The 20,372-nt window shown below is 33.6% G+C and overlaps 1 pseudogene; it reads left to right on the top strand.

Moving 5' to 3' along the window:
• Positions 1–11,892: 11,892 nt before the first annotated feature.
• On the top strand, positions 11,893–15,295 carry LOC145804625 (aquaporin TIP1-1-like; annotated as a pseudogene).
• The last annotated feature ends 5,077 nt before the right edge of the window (positions 15,296–20,372 follow it).

Genomic DNA, 20,372 nt, shown 5'->3' with positions numbered 1-20,372 from the left:
TATAGACCAAATGTTTTTATTGCGAAAAGTGTCGTTATTATATTTTTAGTAACAAAAATTGGATATTAATGATGAATTATTATCCTTTTGGGACTAAATTTTTTGACTCAAAAAATAAGCCATTTTGAGACTAAATTATTTTGTCCCTAAAAGTCTATTTATTAATGACATTTTCAAAATTTTGTCGCTAAAAGCCTTGTTTTTTACTTTTCGAGACGACCTTTTAGCGACTATCCCCACAAAGATAGAAATTGGCCCCTAAATGTCTTTTGCAATAAAATTTTCGCTTTTAAAAACTAAAAAATTTGGTCTCTAAAACTCTTATATGTTGTAGTGTTACTCCACTGTCCTTTTTCTTGTGGCGAAACCTTCTACAGCAATAAAAACTAACCACATCTTCCACCACGAATCCCCTTCCTGTCGCAAAGCTCCTCACAGTACCTCTACGAACCCTAGATCTAGAGGTTTTAGAAGGAAAAAGAGGAGGAAAAGAAGAAAAGAAAGAGAAAAGAAGGGAAGGGGGCGGTAGACGACATGAAAGGTGGGAGATGTTAAGAGGTGACAGTGGCCGTGGCCCGATGGTAGAGGCCATAGCAATGGTCTGATGACAAAAGTGCTAGCTGAAGAGGGTTTGGAAGGTAAGGGTATGATTGAAATTTTTTAAGGTGTTAAAACAAAAAATGCAAATTTTGAATTTGGAAATGAGGTGTTTTGAGTAATTGAATGTTGAACTAAATTTGTGGGATGCATTTAGAGCCACTGGTACAAAAATACTAGGAACAGAAACTAGGTATCAAATGGATTACAGAAACACAGATGATTTTGAGCCTACATAATGTGGGGTTTACAGTTATGTGAATGTGTGTGATCTATTCTTTATTTCGTTTCTACTTTAGTAACAAAGTTCAAAAGCAATAACAACGGGTTATTTAGTATAGTTTATTGTAAATTAAAAGTTAATAATAAAAAAATAAAATCCAAAAACATATTCATTCCTTGACTTTCACATAATTAAAATTTTAATTTATTTAAACAAAATTTGCTTAATATAAGTTGTAAATAGAAGTTACCGTCGAAGTCTGAATAGTGACGAATTCCATTCTCTATTATCAACGTCACGGCCAATAGCATGACGTGGCCCTTATCGAGGATGTATTGGAACAATCTTCTATGTAAAATAAATAAATTGAAACAAATCAAACAAATGAAATGAATTACGTACCAAATTTATTTTACCAAACCGAATAAATATTTAAAAGATCAAGTTGAGTGTGTGACACTCTGTCCTTAAGACAGATTTGTCCCGCTACGGTGCTTAAGGATAAATGGTGACTAACTCCTAAGATGCAATTATCTTCACAAATTGTAGTAGTACTCCAAACAATTTGTACGACGAACAAAACCTGTGTTCTATACTCTCTAAATTTTTCCTAAAATTATATGAAGAATATATATGCAATAGAGCAAAATCTGGATAGCAAGAAAATGAATTTTTCAGACTATTTTTGGACACAAAAGACTGCTGAAATGGCTGGTATTTATAGGCATACAGAGTTTGTCCGAACAGGTATGTTTTTGAACTTGAACAGGTGCAAAACCCTTGAACAGATGCAGTTTGAAAACTAGAAAGATCTGTTAACTGCAGCAGTTATAAAACTGTCCAGAACTGCTGGGCAGTTTTTCGATCTGTTTGAACAGTTTGAATCTGCTGGAAAATGGACTGAAATCGGGTACTATTTGGACAGAAAAAATTGGTGCAAAATTTTAAATTAATTTTTCCCACAAGAATTTAGAAATAATTCAAAATAAATTTTATCCAAAAAATTAATATTAGAACGGCCAGACCTGCCCCACAACTCGCAACCTACGTCGGCCGATCGGACGGACGATGACGGCGGTGCGCACCCGCGATTGTGTGTGGTGGTTTGAGCCAAGGTTCATTTTGTCCATAACTCCTCCGTTCTACAAACTTAGGGTGCCCCTTGGGGCCCAACCCAAGAATTGACATCTAGAACTTATATACACACATAAGTTCTCTTAAGTTTCCAATGTGGAACAAGCCTTACAAGGAAACCCACATTTAATTCTTTAATTGTTCATTCCACGAACCTGAAAACGACATCAAATTCCCATTCACTCATAAATGGTTTTGACAAACCGTCTTCATCATGTGACTTGCTATGCGGTAAGGAATACGTCACCTTTTTGGACCCACTTCAAAAGACGTGTAGAGCCCACTCAATTTTGGGCTCGAAGTTGGCCCAAATAAGCCTATAAAAACCATAATTTCCAAAAATCCCCCACATGAATAGAATTTGACCGGAAGAAAATGCAACAACATGATCTAATTACAGAAAGTACCGAAATTGAAAATATTCTGCACAGGATAGGTAGATTTTGGCTTTGAATCTTCCCTTGTGAGACACTATCGGATTTACTAGCTAACCAATAAACATGATGGTTTGAACTGTTTAGCCGTGTGTGTAAACCAAGACAATAGAACTCACACAATATATCCCCAGACAGAGTTTAGTTCTCACTATTGTGTTCATTTTGGCCCTGAACAACCTGGTCTTTCATGAGTGCTCTAATGAATTGTAGCCCTTCATAAATCTCATAAAACCGGCCCAATTCACACTTATATAAGTGATTCTTATGAGGAGTATCCTGCCATACTCTACTAGCTATTCCTAGATATAAGAATCATTAAAAGTTTTCCTTAACCTAAAACGCTGCAGACATCACTATTTTATCATAGAAATGGGTAAGAGTTTAACTCCCTAGTGATCGTTTATGAGTCATACACAACTCGGTTGTCCCTTTGAATCTAGATCTTGGGATCTCCAGTCAATTAAGTTGGGTTGCCGTTGTGATAACTCTTATTTAATAGGCTTAAGTCTCATTCCCCTCGATGAATTTTTAACTAACTCTCTTGCTAACCCATTGGTTAGTGGATCTGCTATGTTGTCTTTAGACTTCACATATTCAATGGAAATAATTCTATTAGAGAGTAGTTGTCTCACGGTGTTATGTCGACGACAAATGTGTCATAACTTACTGTTATACATATGACTCTGTGCTCTACCTATTGTTGATTGACTATCACAATGTATGTATATAACAAGCACTGGTTTTGATCACATTGGAGTATCTTCAAGGAAGTGGCAAAGCCATTCTGCTTCTTCTCCAGCTTTATCTGAAGCTATAAATTCTGATTCCATAGTAGATCTAGCAATGCAAGTCTGTTTGGAAGATTTCCAAAGCTGCCCTACTAAGAGTAAAAACGTACCCACTGATGGATTTAGAGGCTCTAGTATCTGATATCCAGTTTGCATCACAGTATCCTTCAAGTACTACTGGATATCTAGTATAATTAAACCCAATGTTACGAGTAAATCTGAGGCATCTTAGAACCTTTATAATTACTTTCCAGTGTTCTACTCCTGGGTTACTCGTATATATACTTAATTTGCTTATTGCATAAGTTATATCCGGGCGAGTGCAGTTCATCAAGTACATTAAGTTTCCAATAATTTGGGCATACTCTAATTGAGAAATACTTTCTTGTACATTCTTAGAAAGAAACAAATTAACATCCACAGGTGTTTTAGCAAGATGATCATCATCTTTGCTAAATTTGTCAAGTATTTTCTCAATGTAATGTGATTGTGACAAAACATAACCTTCTGATGTTTTGGTAATTTTCATACCAAGAATTACATTAGCAATCCCCATGTCTTTCATGTCAAAATATTTATTCAATATTTTCTTGATAGTTTTAATTAGGTCATTATTATTATCTATGATAAGCACATCATCCACATAAAGACATACTTTAACATAGCTTTTGTTTGTGTTTTTAATACAATCACATTTGTCACATTCATTAATTTTGAATCCATTTGACATCATTGCTTTGTCAAATTTTTCATGCTATTGCTTTGGTGCTTATTTTAAACCATATAATGATTTAACCAATTTACACTCTTTCTTTTCTTTTCTTGTCTTGGAACATAAAATCCTTCTAGTTGTTCCATGTAAATTTTTTCATTTAACTCACCATTTAAGAAAGCGGTGTTCACATTCATTTGATGAATTTCTAGATTATACAAAGATGCAATAGCAATTAGCATTCTAATGGATGTTATTTTGATAACTGCTGAGTATGTGTCAAAGTAATCAAGACCTTCTTTTTATCAAAAACCTTTGACTACAAGTCTTGCCTTGTATTTGTCAATTGATCCATCCGTTTTCATTTTTCTTTTGAAAATCCACTTGTACCAAAGAGATTTACAACCTGGTGGTAAATCCACCAATTCCCAAGTGTGATTTTGTAAGATGGATTCAACTTCGCTGTTTACAACTTTTTTCCATAAAGGAGCTTCAAGACTGTACATAGCTTCTTTGAAAGTTAAAGGCTCATTTTCTACCAAAAATGTTAGAAAATCTGGACCAAAAGATTTTGAGGTTCTATCACGTTTACTACGCCTAAGTTCATCTTCCTCATTTTGATCTATCTCTTGCTCTTGTTCTTGATCATGTTCTTGGTCCTGACTAGTAATAGCATCATGAGATCTTTTGTTAGTACTAGTCACTTGTCCAGTTTTATTTGGAAACACATATTCAAAGAAATACGCATTCCGAGATTCAATAATAGTATTTACATGCATTTCGGAATGTTCTGATTTATGAATCAAAACCAATATGCACTACTATTCTTGGCATAAGAAATGAAAATGCAATCAACAATTTTAGGACCTATCTTAGTCTTTTTAGGACTAGGAATAGCCACTTTAGCCAAATATCCCCACACTTTTAAGTATTTGTCAGATGGTATTCTTCCATGCCACATTTCATAAGGTGTTTAATTCACTTTCTTTCAGGGTACTTTATTTAAAATATAATTAACAAAAAGTATTGTTTCTCCCCCACAAGTTCTGAGGTAATTCAAAACTTATTAACATGGCATTCATTATTTCTTTTAAAGTCCAATTTTTCCTTTCAGCAATTCCACTTTGCTGAGATGAGTAAGAAGCGATGGTTTGATGAATTATTCCATGTTTTTTACAAAATTCACTAAAAGGTGATTTATATTCATCACCTCTATCACTTCTAAGTTTCTTAATTTTCTTACCAAGTTGATCTTCAACTTCATTCTTATATTGAATGAAAGTTTCCAAAGCTTCATCCTTGGTTCGAATTAAATAAACATAACTATATCTAGTATAGTCATCTATAAAAGTGATAAAATATTTTTTCTCACCTCTAGTTTGAATTGATTTAAAATCACAAATGTCACTATGAATTAATTCAAGTGGTTCCGTACTTCTTTCAATTGAACGAAAAGGAGTTTTGGATAATTTTGCCTCAACACAAATTTCACATTTATGATTTAAATTAATGTCAAATTTAGATAAACATTTCATATTAATTAATCTATGCAAAGATCCATAATTAACATATCCAAGTCGATCATACCATAAATTTGAAGATTCAAGCAAGTAAGAAGAAGATGTATTTTTATTAATAATAGAGGATACAACAGTCATTACATTCATTTTGAAAAGGCCATCAGACATGTAACCTTTTTTCTACATGCATCCCGTTTTTGGTAAGTAAAAACTTGTTACTTTCGAAAACTAGCCTAAACCCATTTTTACTCAACAAATATTCGGAAATAAGGTTTTTGCGAATGTTCGGTACATGCAACACATTGTTGAAAGTGAGTTCATTTTCAAATGTCATCTTCAAAATAATCTTTCCTTGTCCTTTAACTTTAGAAGTCGAGGAGTTGCCCATAAAAAGTTGTTCACCGTTGTCCACTACTGAATAAGATGTGAACATCTTTTTGTCAGCACAGATGTGGCGGGTAGCATCAGTGTCCACCCACCATTCTTTAAAATTTCCGACAAGATTTGTCTCGGAAATAACTACAGAAAGATTTATGTCATCAACACCATTAGAAATTTTGTCCACTTCGGTCATATTGGCTTGAGTAAGGTTCTTGCTTGATTTGTTTTTGCGTTTGCTGCGGCAATCTTTAGCTCGATGTACCTCTTTTTCACAAATGTAACATTTTTCATTAAACTTGTACTTTTTAGTTTCCCTCCTTTAGAACCTTGTGATGAACTTTCTCCAGAAAACTTTTGTTTCTTTGTTTTTGGAGCATACTCCACCACATTTGCCTTAGACTTCATTGAATGCTTACCAGCCCGCTTTTCAAAATTGCAGTTGTCCTCAAATGCACAATCAATTCTTCAAATGCACAATCAATTCTTCTAAAGACATTTATTTACGCTTGTGTTTGAGGTAGTTCTTGAATTCCTTCTATCATTGTGGTAATTTTTCAATTAAGACAGCAACTTGGAAGGATTCACTGAGAGACATGCCTTCTGCATGAATGTCATGCAAAATGAGTTAGAGATCTTGAACTTGGCTGATCACAGTCTTAGAATCAACCATCACAAAATTCAGAAATTTGCCAACCACAAATTTCTTTGAGGTAGCATCTTCTGTTTTGTACTTTTTCTCTAAAGACTCCCAAAGTTCCTCTGCCGTTTTGATAGGACTGTTGACGTTGTATAATGTGTTGTCAAGTCCGTTCAAGATGTAGTTCCAGCAAAATAAATCAGCATGCTTCCAAGCATCGACTGTAGCAAAAACTTACTAGTCAGTTTCATCCTTGTTCAGAGTAGGAGCATTCTCACGGAGGAAACGAGCTAGGTTCAGAGTTGTAAGATAGAATAACATTTTCTGTTGCCATTTTTTAAAATCAGTTCCTGAGAACTTCTCTGGCTTCTCACCGTGATTGACTAGCACAGTCATAACATGAGGAGGTATTGGCGCAATTGTAGCCACCATACTCATACTTGTTTGAGCATTAATTTGACTACTTTTCAGTAGCCATGAATTCTAAATTATAAAACAAAATTATAACTAGAATTTTATACTACACAAAAAATTTAAACCAAAACCACAGAATAAAATTCTATAAAAATAAAAGAAACAAAAATTGTAACTTTTATTTTCAATTAATTTGAAAATAAAATAAAATTTTATTTAAACAAATTAATTTCATACAGAAAATTAAATTTCTATATCACTTCAATAATTAAAATACTGAAACAAAATTTTAATTAATGAAAATTCAAAAATAATTTCTAAAAACCAAAATTAATTTCTGACCAACTTTACAAATAAATATTCTGAATTGTTAATGACACCAGTATATTACTACTACTTGTCAAAAAAAATAAACAGTATATTACTACTATTGTTTTTCCAACCAGAATATTATTTTGTAAAATCACAGAAAATAATTTCTATAAAAAGAAAGGAAGAAAAGAAAACAAACGAAAAGTTCGATATAAACAAAATAATTCGTATATGTCTTAAGATTGTTGGAACAATCTTTTGTGTAAAACAAATAAATTAAAACAAATCAAACAAATAAAATAAATTACATACCAAATTTATTTTACCGAACAGAATAAATATTTAAAAGATCAAGTCGAGTTTGTGACACTCTGTCCTTGAGATAGACTCGCCCCGCTACGGTGCTTACAGATAAATGGCGCCTATCTCCCAGGATACAATTATCTTTACAAATTGTAGTAGCACTCCAAACAATTTGTACGACGAACAAAACCTGTATTCTATACTCTATAAATTTTTCCTAAAATTATATGCATAATTTATATACAATAGAGCAAAATCTGGTAACAAGAAAATGAATTTTTCAGAATATTTTCAGATACCAAAGACTGCTGAAATAGCTGGTATTTATAGGCATACAGAGGCTGCCCGAACAGGTATGTTTTTGAACTTGAACAGGTGCAAAACCCTTGAACAGATTCAGTTTAAAAACTAGACAGATCTACTAACTGCAGCAATTATAAAACTATCCAGAACTACTGGGCAGTTTTCCGATCTGTTTGAACAGTTTGAACCTACTGGAAAATGGACTGAAATCGGGTACTATTTGGATAGAAAAAATTTGCGCAAAATTTTAAATTAATTTTTCTCGCAAGAATTTAAAAAAATTCAAAATAAATTTTGTCCAAAAAATTAATATTAGAACCTACCCGACCCACAACCCACATTGGCCGATCAAACAAACGGACAACGGCGATGCCCATGCGTGTGGTGGTTTGAACCAAGATTTATTTTATCCATAATTCCTCCCTTCTACAAACTTGGAGTGTCCCTTGGAACCCAACCCAAGTGTTTCCATCTACAACTTATATACACACATATGTTTTCTTAAGTTTCTAATGTGAGACAACTCTTACAAGGAAACCCACATTTATTTCTTTAATTTTCCATTCCACGAACCCAAAACGACGTCAAGTTCTCATTCACTCATAAATGGTTTTGACGAACCGTCTTCACCGTGTGACTTGCCATGCGGCAAGGAACACGCCACTTCTTTGGATCCACCTCAAAAGACGTGTGGACCCCACTCAATTTTAAGCTCAAAATTGGCCCAAAATAAGCCTATAAAAACTATTATTTCCAACAGGATGCACACGTGTCAATCTCATACTTCTTCCATCTTAAAATAATAGTTCCTTTTGGAGAATCTTTTTTTGATATTATAATTATTACATTTTAAAAATATTAATTTTTAAAATTACCTTTTGATAAATTTTTTTCAGGAATATCAATTGTTATAATTATACTTTTTATGTTATTAATAAATTTAAAAGAATGATAAAATAGTAAATTTATATTATTTTATTCTTAATTTTTGAAGAAAAATTAATATTTTAAAATAATAAAAAATAAATAATATTTAAAAATGGGAGAATAGCAATTTGAAGGTGTTCGCTTAGGCCTAGTTTGAGGTGCTTCAAAAAATTCAAAAAGTCAAAACGTTATAAAAAAAAAAAATCAAAAAGTTATCACTATTCACAAATTAAAAATATAAAAAAATTAATATACATAATATGTTAATACAAACTAACTTTATACCACTAGGTATTGACGTGAAAGGAGAGTACAGTGAAAAGAATAAAAAAAAATTACATATATATATTCATTAAGTTGGATGGTAATGTTGGGCCCGTGGGGCCCACCACGGGTCCCGTTTTGATAATCCGAACCGTCAATATGTAAAACTCGTTCAGTACTATATGGCTGTAAAAAATCACGTTGATCGGATATCGCTAACTATATGATCAAATCAGTTTTGTATAAAAAATAGATCGTATTATAGTTAACAATTGACAAGTATATAGTTTACAAGTATACAGTACTCGACAAGTTCTACATATTGAACGGTACTACAAGTATATAGTACTCGACCCGTAGTGGGCCGCCACAGGCTGAACAATATCGTCCAATTCAACCCCCGAAAAAAAGACAATTATTTTTTATCTCTTAACCAGCCCACTACACTGCCCAAAATGTACGAGCTACTTTACTAACTTCTCCTATACACTTATTTATATAATTTTTTAATACATATTTTTTCATAAAAAAATAAAAAATTAATTCAAATATCTATCTTTTTTTCTTAACTTTTTAATTTAAAAAGATAAAAAATACACGTATTTACGAAACTCCAAATAACCCCTTCGTTGTCAACACAGAAATGGTTGGTCCCCCTCTCCAAGAGGGTCACGCTCTCTCTCACCCACAATCTTCTTTTGAATCTAATAACTGTGCATGTACACACAAAACTTGTCACGGGACACGGGAAACAATTTAGGTAATTTTCAATAGGAAAAGTCGGGAGGGTGGCTTGACATCTTTTTTTAAAAAAAATTAAAAAGTCAAAAAATTATTATTATTCACTAAAAAAATATAAAAAAATTAATTTTACAAAAAAAAAAGAGTACAACTCACTTCTCAAGTGACTTTGGTTGGACAAAGGAACAGGCGGGTGCACAAACAAGATAATATTGTTTGGCCCGTGGAAGCCCTTTTACGGATCCCGTTTTGATAATCTGAACCGTGTAATGTGTAGAACTCGTCAAGTACTATATACTTATAAAAAAATCACATTGATCAAATATCACTAACTACATGATCATATCAGTTTTGTATAAAAAAATAGATGGTGCTATAGTTAACAGTTAATAAAAAAACTAATCCGATCACGCTATCGATATCCAATCAACGTGATTTTTTACAAGCATATAGTACTCGACGAGTTCTAGACATTCAACGGTTTCGATTAGCAAAACGGGACTCATGGTGGGCCCCCATGAGCCGAACATCACCGTCCAATTCAATACTCGAAAAGGAGGCAAATATCTCCTATACATTACTCTGCACAATGCTGCCACCGTACTGCCTACTCGTCAAAAAACTTTTCCTATACACTAATTTATATAATTTTTTAATATATATTTTTCGTCAAAAGTCAAAAAATTATCCCAAACAACCATTTTTTTTCCTCAACTTTTTAGTCCAAAAAGTACACTTATTTAGAACATCCCAAACAATCCCTTATTCATCTAAATTTTTTTTGATTGTGTAGTTGTATAGTGTAGATTAAATTTATATAATATAAGATGTATGTATAAAATAAATCTGAATCGATAATAATTTTAAATAATTAAATTTAAATTTATAATGTTATTATTTTTAAAAATATGATGAAATATTATTCGCCTAGTGCTTTAGTAAATGAGAGATTGACCCGCAAGATTCATAAAGGACTGTCAATATTTTCTTTGTCAATCATTTTTTCAGTAGCTTTTTTTATTCTCATTAATTTTTTTGAAAATTATTATGTTGTAAATCCTACTAGACTAAAAGACTCTAAAAATTTAAAAATAAATAAATAATTTTGAAAAAAATTTGGTAAAATAAAAAAATACAACCCAAAAAAAAAAAGTCGTTAGTGAAATTCTTTGAATTTTGAAGTTATTTTTTAAATTTTTTTTTAATTTTTGGATCATTCTAAACTATTACCTTAAAGACAAAAATAAAAATAAAAATTGACATTAATTTTTAAAAAAGCACTAGAAACAAAGAAAAAGAAAAGAAAAGAATTGTTTTAGCCATTGCCAAACAAAAGTTGACTCATAAATTTGTTGACTACATTATTGATTGGAAATAACACATAGCAATGCCACATGATTAATTTAGAACCATTGAATAATAAGAAAAACTCTATCCACAAACAAAATTCAATGGAGTTCTATGAACACAAAAAATGTGTGTGCAGTGAAGATTAAATCGATATAGTATGGAATTTATGTGTAAATGAATATAAGCCACAGTTGATATTTCTAGACAAACTTTGGAATAAAATTGATAGGTGTAATATTATTGAAAATTCATACAAAAAATTTTATAAGAATAATGTGGTAATACTATTTTTATTATTAAATTCATCTTCAAAAATATTTTATATTAAAATGAAAATTTTATATTAAATTAATAAAAAAAATAATATACAAGCCCATCAACCCTCAATAATATGTTAAAAAGATCATGGGTTTGGTTATGGTGTGCAACTTACACCTTACACCTTATACCTTACACTTACACCTTACACTTACACCTTTTGTAAAAAATTAAACCTTACACTTACACATTTTTTGAGGTTGCACACCATGTGCAACCCACCTTACACTTACACCTTACACTTACACCTTATACTTATACTTACACCTTACACTTACACTTTTTGTGTAAGTGGCACATGGTGTGCACTTGCACACTTAAGAAAACTCCAAAGAAGTCATTAGAGAATGTACGAAAAAGATAATTACCTTACATATTCTTATAAATTATCACATCACTCGATTGAAAAAATAAAATTAACTATTAAACTATTCAATCAAAATATTATATAAATTTTTTATTTGTATATCACCGTATCTCAAATAATTACTTAGAAACCGGCTATATATAACAGGTTCCCATGTCCCCTACCTCCTTCAATATAAGTCCACAGCCATGCACACATACTAGTGACACATCCTCACTAATATTTGCAACCTCTCAAAAACCCTTATCACCACCACTCTCCGCCGTGTGATTCTCAAAACCACCGGCGATGCCGATCTGGCAGATAGCGATTGGGCGGTACGAGGAGGAGACCGACCCGAGCACACTCAAAATGGCGTTGGCGGAGTTCATAAGCACACTCATTTTTGTATTCGCCGGTGAAGGGTCCGGCATGGCGTTCAGCAAGTTGACAGACGACGGCTCCACCACCCCGGCCGGGCTGGTGGCCGCCGCGTTGGCCCATGCTTTCGGGCTTTTTGTGGGGGTGGCGGTGTCGTTCAACATCTCCGGCGGCCACTTTCGGTTTATTCATCGGTGGGCGTATCACTCTCCTCCGTCGTACTCTCTACTGGATTGCTCAGCTACTTGGCTCCACTGTGGCTTGTTTGCTTCTCAAGCTCGCTACTGGCAACATGGTAAGTAGTGTTTGAGTTACCGCTTCGTTTGTTCCGGCAAAAAATATTTATAAAAATAAAAAATAAATAATTTATATTCTGTACAGTGTTTATTATAACAGAAAATGAAAGTCAATATAAAATAATTTTTAGGATTAATTTGATAAAAAAATGTTTTTTAAACTTTAAAAGATGGAAAATATTTTTCAAAGAGCCAAGGTTCTCTCCTTGCCGCCTCGTACTTGCGTCCGTCCTTGCAGGCCTTCGGGTCTAGTTTTAGGCCCAATTTTGATAATCCGAACCGTTCATATTTTATAATTTATTCAGTATATCATACCTGTAAAAAATCAAGTTGATCGGATATCAGAAAGCATATGTTCGAAAAATTGAACTAAAAACTATTTTTTAAAGAATTTAATAAACAGTTTTCCGAACACATGCTTTCTGATATCCGATCAACTTGATTTTTTACAGGTATGATATACTGAATAAATCATAAAATATGAACGGTTCGGATTATCAAAATTGGGCCTAAAACTAGACTCGAAGGCCTGCAAGGACGGGCGCAAGGATGGAAGCTGCAAAGAGAGGATCCTCATTCCTCTACCGTGGCCAAACCACCCTCAACTACTAATACAACTATTAGTATATTAATTTTAAGTATACAATTAAACATATGGGAAAAAAATTCAGAAAGTATATATATTTTAAAATTTTCATTGAAAAATATTCTTAGCCAAAATAATCGAGGTGGAACAATATGCAGACTTTTATATTTAAAAAAACAATGAACCTGATAGAGTATTGACACAACATTCATTTTGGCGCTGTTTGGGAAGCACAAAATAAGGCTATTATAGTCTATTTTGACAAATTAGCTTAAAAGCAACACTGTTGCAACCTTTTTCAAAAAAATATATATATATATATATATATATATCTGCACAGCCGGCAGTGTAGGCTGTGCCTACACTGTCAGCTACAACCCTTGTCCCATCAATAAATAAATTACCATTTTACCCCTTGATATCAATTTAAAAAAATATATTTTTAGGGATAAATTTGTCATTTTAAATTTAAACATCATTTCAACACACTTTTCAATACAATAACTCAACTAAAAAATCATCTCATCTTCCCAAACACAAAAACTAAAATAGCCACTAAAATAGTCAAATAGCCAAATAGCCTACTAAAATAGCCACTTCCCAAACGAGGCCTTTGTATGAGTTAATAACATCAGAGTCATGTTACAAACATTGGATTTTAAACATCTAATGTTCATCAAATTTCAATAATGTTTGAAAATATATGATGAAAAACATCTAATGTTCATCAGATTTCAATAAATTTTGAAATTATAGAATGAAACATCAGATCATTTACATCATTCACATCATGTTGATGTAAAAATGGGACTAAATGGAGCATAAGAAAACTTTTAGGACTAAATGGTTCAACGTTTCAAAAACTAGGACTTATGGGTAAATTTTCCATGATAATAATATTTTTGTAATTATAAATTATAGAGATTCTCTCTCATCCGTGTTTGGACCAGAGAGAATAGTACGAACAATGGATTTGCGCTACGCTTATTTCATTTTATAATTTTTTTAATTTTTTTATAGAGCAACATAGTAATCAATGTTTTAATTCTAAATAAATTCTCTAATAGTAGTCAACTGCAACCTCCAGAATAAATACCCAAAAAATGAAAGTTGTTGATTTATTTCACTTTTTTCATTTAAGCATTTCATTTTAGATGGGACAGGATCTGCCCAAATAAAGTGTATTTTGCCCTCTGTCACACATTAATTGATTTTTCCTTAATTAAAAATTAAATTAAAACACAAAAAATAAGAAAAATTAGTGCAACATTCTTCTTCCAACTTTATATAGTTGGAGAGGTCTAAAATTTTTTTTTTTTATTTTATTAACTAAGGTCTCTCGATAAAATTTCTCTGTGATCATACCAAAAAAATTTCTCTGTGTCAGGGCCGGATAGGTTGAAATTTCCCTGATAGGTTGAAATTTCCCTGAGTCGGGTATAAATTTCTCTGAATTGAAATTTTTCTATGAAAATGTTAAGAGACCCCAACTATTATGAAAATATTATATATTATTTATCTTATAAAATTTTAATATCAAGTACCTTAAAAAAATTCTTCCAAAAAATAGATGTGATTTTGAAAACAAAATGAATTTGTATATCACTCTTTTCTTTTTATATATCATTACTCTCTCTTCTAAACATTAAAAAAAATAAAAAATTTCACGCAGACCACGTCAGCGTACATTTTCGATATCATCCGGAGTGTCGGTATGGAATGCGTTTGTGCTGGAGATCGTGATGACCTTCGGTTTGGTCTACACCGTTTACGCCACGGCCATTGACCCCAAGTCAAAGTGCAATGTCAAGATAATCGCACCGATCACCATTGGTTTCATCGTCGGAGCTAACATTCTTGCCGGCGGCGCCTTCGACGGGGCCTCCATGAACCCAGCTGTCTCATTTGGGCCTGCATTGGTCGGCTGGGACTGGACCAACCACTGGGTCTATTGGGCCGGCCCACTCATCGGAGGTGCAATTGCTGGGGTTGTCTATGAGCTTGTTTTCATGAACCACACTCACGAGCCCTTGCCTAGCACAGAGTGTTTAGGGCATAATTGAAGAGCGGCGAGGAAATGGAAAGGTAGTGTGGTCCGTGTATGTGACCACAAGCTTTTTTTTTCTTTTTTTTTGGTTGTATTTATTTAAGTTTGAGGTATCTACTAATTGTTCTCTATATTTTTGTTTTTCATTTTGTTGTTTTGAGAATTGGCCACAATTGATTTCACTGTCATTGTCATATTGGGCCATTATGCCACTCATTTTTTGAGCTGCTTGTTTGTAGTGTACCATCCATATGCTTCAATTATTTTTATGGGGTGTCTATTTTGTGTCACAAATGCATCCAAATTTTTCATTTATGTGAATTCTAGGCACGCACGAATAAATAATTTAGATGTATTTGAAGTATTATAATATGAGACACTAAAGTATTTTTTTATTCTTTTGTCTTTTTTTGGCTAATGCGATGTGATTTTATTTTATTTTTAAATTTTTTTTTCACGATTGCTTGCTTGAATGTTTCTTATTTGTGTCTCCAACAATAATTTTATTGACTAAATATTTTATTCAACTTGAATTCTATTAAAAAAAAAATTATGTTTGAATTAAATTTATATTTTAAAACCCTTTTAATTTCATTACCACACGCAGAGACCCTTGTCTCTTTTCTTTTTCTTTTTTCTTTTTTTATTAACATATCTATAACATATATAAAAAGAACATAACCTTAAAGACCGCAGTATAACGCACCTAGTTACTGTTGTGTTCAAGCATCAACCGAGGTCAACCCACAACTTACTTCTTGGTCCTAGAAATTACCCAAGTCGGTGTTTCAACGCAGTAGAGCCTTGAGCCTAGCGTCCATGAATGTGCGCCATGTGGTGGGAAGAAAGCGGTGTTTTTGTTTGCTTCTTCAACTGGATTTATCCTATTTTAAAAAAAGAGGAAGTCAGTCAGTGCACAAAAGCATATATACCAATAATCTATAACAGAGGCTTCTGACAGAGTCCTTGTAAGGTGACCGAAAAATGAGGATTCAATGCGAGATTTCCATGTATGTTGTCTAGAGTGTTCCTATGGTAGTGAATTGATTGTCCAGAGTGCTTCTGTGGCAGTGAACTAATTGTATTAAATCATATATACACTTACGAGTTGGAATTCACCGTGTCTAGAGATCAACTCCCAAACCGCACAATCAGGTATGCCATTGTCATAAACTTTGTGTTCTTTTTGCAGATGTTTGTATTGATTTTATTGTGAAAATACATTGTGAATCTTACAAATTAGGCATGATTGTAGTCGTACATATTAGAGTCCTATTAGAGGAATGGTTGTATTAGAGTCGTTAGAGGAATGATTGTATTCTCCTTTTTGGTTTAAGAGTTAGAGCTATATAATCTAAGGTCTGGTTATAATCAAACATATGATTGAATATACAGAAATACAGAAAACTTACATTTATATGCTTGTGTATTCTTTTGGTGTTTGTAAGCATATAACTTGCACACAGTGTGCTTGACAATATGCCCATTGTAACGCCCTCAAAATAAACTCATAATATCATACAGTCAAGTTACAGGAAAGTGATATTATATTATAATCATCAGAGTATCCTTACAAAAGGTATTACACGTTGACAACAAAAAGTAACTGCCCTATAGGCTTACAACTTTCCAAGTCAACACTTGGTTACAAAAATAGAGTACTAACTCATATACATATTAAGCCCTTAACTTGAATTTACATGAAATACATCTAAAGAAAACAAAACAACAAAACAGTCTGTCTGCCTCTAGCCTCCCAAGCTATGTTCTTGGAGGTGGCATACCATCGGTACCTGCAAATGAAGTCTCATATAGGATGAGTCACAGCCCAGTAGAAATACACTAAACCAACTATAAACAATGACTAAAATAATAGCATTAGATAGATGGTCCACACTTATATTCCAACGTATAGCATGTTACAATTTCATGACAATCATGTCCATATTACAATTCATTTTCCGTCTCTTATCCAACTTTAAGTTTGAAAACAAGGCTCAGAGTTTGGCAACATAATTTAATGAGATGATACCTCATCACTAAAATACTTTCGAAATTCGTAATGGATACACTTTTTGGTGCCGTATCAAAGTCAACAAAAATATTTTCATACTTCACAAATGATACTGATATACATTTTAGTGTTATATCAAATCAAACAAGCATTTCCATACTTCACAAATGATAATGATATACATTTTAGTGTCATATCAAGTCAAACAAACACTTCCATACTTCACAAATGATACACATTTTAGTGCTATATCAATCTCAAACAAAATCTGGTTTAGAGGTCCATCCCCCATCTTCCAATAAACCGTGGAGTGCATCCCACATCTCCTCCCACACAATACAATGTATATAAGCAATTATCATATACAAGTTCAATCAATCAATACAAAATTTTGATGTATTATACCAACCACCATACTCGATAGCATACTCAATTGATTAGTTTTAATTTGCCTAATCATTATGCACTGTCTACAACAATCAAGACTATCCTACACCGATAGCCCAAAGCAGTTATTTTTAAACAGAAAATAAATTCACCAAATGGATAAAATATCAACATTTTGTCTAGGTGAGCGATAAATTAATCCAACTACACTATTTGATCCCGTACCTTTCCAATTTGAATATTTCCTATTCAATTTCTCATTTTCCTATATTAATTATACAAGTTGATTTATCATAACAATTAGGGCTTTTTTCCATATTTACAATACCAACCCTAAAGTTCCATTTTCCATCATTAATCCAACACCAAGTCCATCTTCCAATGTATTACAAACATGAGGGTTTATATGTTTGAAATCCCATCTTTTGAAAATTTCACAAAGACCCCAAACTTTCTCAAAATTACCCAACAACCCCCAACAAATCGAAATACTAAAATTTAAAGACAAAGCTCATAAGATGGAGTAGGATATCCCTACCTCGAAGTTAGAGCTCAAACGGAGAAGAAGACCAAACTCAAAGTGCTCCAAACTCCAAATTTTTCGGATCAAAATGTAGCCCTCGACGATCAACACACTTTTTGTAAAGGCCAAAAGGTAGGAGAACACTCTAACTAGATCAATCCTAAGAGAGAAGGGAGAAAGTAGTGAGAGAAGCTCTCAACAACAGCTTTTCGGAAAAGTAAGAGAGAGAGTGGAAGTTGAAAAGTGATTCAAAATAGCCTAGTTGTCAACTGATATACGACACCCCCGTTCGAGCGAAGAACATGACGCTCGAGCGTCAACCACAAAAACTGGACTCGCTCGAGCACAAGAAGGCCCGTTCGAGTTCCAAGACACAAAAACAAAACGCATCCGCTCGAGCGCGAAAACCAATTTGCTCGAGCGTGGATTCTCCCCTCTTAGTATTTTCTCAGACAGTGAACACCCGCTCGAACGCCAAAAGGCCCGCTCGAGCGCGACCCGCTCGAGCGTAGGGAAACCCGCTCGAGTGTGAAAAACAAGCCTGTAGTACTTTTGCAGAGGCACGAAATGCTGGAAGTATGGAATCTCCGCTCAAGCGCACAAAGACCCGCTCGAGCGGACCATTAAAAAAAAAAACTGGGCAACAAGAATTTGAACTAAGGCTCAACCCACCTGTTCGAAATACGCTCAGCATATCCTAAAGCTTCAAACAAATGGAATTAAAGGATGACAACAAGACATACAACCACCAACTCCACGGTACCTAAGTCCGGAACACTGTACATAAATGGGACAAGTCCGGGATCGATATAACCTCCCCCCCTTAAAGAATTTCGCCCCCGAAATTAAGAAAACAACACAATTACAAGGTCAACCGACCACAAAGCACTCAATACCCTAGCACTTAGGGAAGAAACTATTCTCTCCACAAATTTGTAGTTAACTCTCACAAAAGAAATGACTAACTAAGGAAACACGTTCCACAGGCAACACTCAAGCACAAAAGACCTCAACAAAACCAAACTCTTCCCGAGATAAATCACCAAAACACCCGACTAGCCCTCCCAGCTAAGTCACTTCTCAACAATTATAATTCCAAATAAAACAACCAACGCAAATCTTTTGTATAAATATAAGGGAAATTATTCTCTTGCTCATAAGGCATTTCTCAAAGAAAATCAAATTTTCAACGTTGGCATTCTGAAATAAAAAAAAAAAATTTGCAATTCCCATGCGAAACTTAAAAATTTTGTAAACATTTTTCATAAACACGATGTCACCCATAACGCATGACCATCCACGATTTAAATTAAATCAGTTTCTCAACAATATTACAATTCAACTATCAACCACCTGGCCTATTACCGGTTACCCTGTCTCTATTCGAGAGGCAACCTACAGTATACATCACAACACGTATTACCCACATGCATTTCTTCCAAACCCAACGATTTCCAATATTCATGATTCACAATTTCATATCATAGTCAATGTTCATGACACGTTTCTAGTTCTACAATGCATTCAACACATGCAATGTTACATTAAACTCCCATTTCAAGGTAAGTTTCAAAATACTTCCGTAAACCAAAACATATGCAATGTTTTTCAACTTAAGACATAGTCAATGCTCTCTAAAGTTTTAACGAAACAACAAGGACACAACACATGCTCAAACATCCACAAATAGATCCGGATATTTCTCTCGGACCTGAAATTCACTTACCCACGTGGGTTTCCCAACCCCGTTATGTTTCCATAACACCTCATTTAATGGAAGGGCCCCGTCCCCCAAGACCCGGTAACAATGATAATAATAAGCCACACACAACCACTACAGTGTTCTGAGACATCCATTACGTCTCAATTACCGACAATACTCAAACCAGTATTTAGTACTTACTACCCCAATATATGAAATATGAAATCATTTGTACACAAGGCTTCCAGTCGACTTTCACAAAACAGGAACGCAAGACGAAGCAAGGGTAAGGAACAACATTACGACCCATTTACACCCTAAAATTTTAAGGTCTTACCAAAGACACACAACATGTAACCAACAACTCAGGCTAGGTCAAATCTAACTTCCCACAAAATATTCCATTCAGGTTAAAGAATCTGTTTTATTTGCTCCGTTTGTTTCAAAGCACTCGATTTTTCCCAAAGGTATTCAGACTTACACCGCCACCCCTTAAACACGTCATTTACAACTGGCCACAGCCGAACTCAAAGATTCCCCTCGAATTATTTTCCTAAAATAAGGATCGCAAACTCATGTTTCGATTCAAAATCATTTTAGTTTACGAAGAGTACTCAATGTCTCTCAAGCGAATCACAGCGTAACCAACCCACAAAACCCGCCATACTCACAGTGATGACACAATCCCCAAAAGCAGTACTTTCACGATAGGAATCTCCTAAACGTTTG

Source organism: Camellia sinensis, chromosome 12 (assembly GCF_055761805.1).
Source record: "Camellia sinensis isolate YWXY chromosome 12, ASM5576180v1, whole genome shotgun sequence".
Classification (NCBI taxonomy): domain Eukaryota; kingdom Viridiplantae; phylum Streptophyta; class Magnoliopsida; order Ericales; family Theaceae; genus Camellia; species Camellia sinensis.
Note: the sequence above shows the minus strand (reverse complement) of the source record. Positions and strands in the feature narration are given on the sequence as shown.